This window comes from Gavialis gangeticus, unplaced genomic scaffold (genome assembly GCF_001723915.1).
Source record: "Gavialis gangeticus isolate Ggan-Ray unplaced genomic scaffold, GavGan_comp1, whole genome shotgun sequence".
In the NCBI taxonomy this organism is placed as follows: Eukaryota; Metazoa; Chordata; order Crocodylia; family Gavialidae; genus Gavialis; species Gavialis gangeticus.
This window is the reverse complement of record NW_017729002.1, coordinates 15,472,143-15,472,945: the sequence shown is the minus strand read 5'-3', so window position 1 is coordinate 15,472,945 and position 803 is coordinate 15,472,143. Positions and strand designations below refer to the sequence as shown.

The window sequence follows — 803 nt, the reverse complement described above, 5'->3', positions numbered from 1 at the left end:
TAGAGAATACTGTAGGTCAGGAGTGAGGGGCAGCAGCAGGGCTGGGGATGCTGTGGCTTGGGAGTGGGAGGCAGGACATGGGCATAATGCTGCTCTCTTCCCCCCACAATCATATTACTACCCCCCCAGGTGTCCTCTCTTTTGAAACTAACTATGATAGCTCTACAAAAACACAGCCTGGAGGTGTGTAAAGCAGCACCCAGCAGGTAAGTCTATGGAAAGGATAGGAAGGGGGGACACAGATCAAGGCCCCCACATTGAGGAACAAAGTGGGACAGGGCTGGGTGCTGGGGTGAATGGGGCCCTGGGGCCAGAGCAGGTTGTGGGACCAAGTCACAGGTGGCTTGTCCAGGGGCGTGAGGTGGGGGGGGCGGCTACCCACCACTGCATCCCCAGGGGAAGCATAGGGGGCAGATGTGTGCAGGGTGGAGGCAAGCTGCCTGCTGCGGGCTGGGACTCAGCACCCTGCTGCCTTTGCCTTGGGAGCCACGCAATGCCATATTGTGCCTCCCACCGCTCGGCAGGCAGGGGACGCACAGCCAGTATCCGGCTCCCAGGGCAAAGGCAGCAGGGCACAGAGCCCCAGCCCACTGTGTGTGGGGCAGAGGCAGGCTGTCCATTAATCTGGGAGGCACGTAGCCCCCATACCTCTCCTGGGGGTGCACACAGCAGTGGGGAGCCATGGCCCTGGATGAGCCACCTGCAGTTCTGTACCATGACCGGCCCCAGGGCCCCATTCCCAGCCCTACTCCCTCCCTCACCTTGGGGGCCTCGATCTGCAACCCCCTTCCTTCTCCCCACCC

At 61.6% G+C, this 803-nt stretch overlaps 1 protein-coding gene across 1 annotated transcript in view; it reads left to right on the top strand.

Moving 5' to 3' along the window:
• The first annotated feature begins 136 nt into the window (after window positions 1–136).
• The window catches only part of FAM234A (family with sequence similarity 234 member A), an 86,433-nt gene continuing 85,766 nt past the window's right edge, over window positions 137–803 (top strand). The window contains exon 1 of the mRNA XM_019507507.1: window positions 137–206. The gene's annotated coding sequence lies outside the window, so the exon portion shown is untranslated. The remainder of the gene's footprint in view (window positions 207–803) is intronic.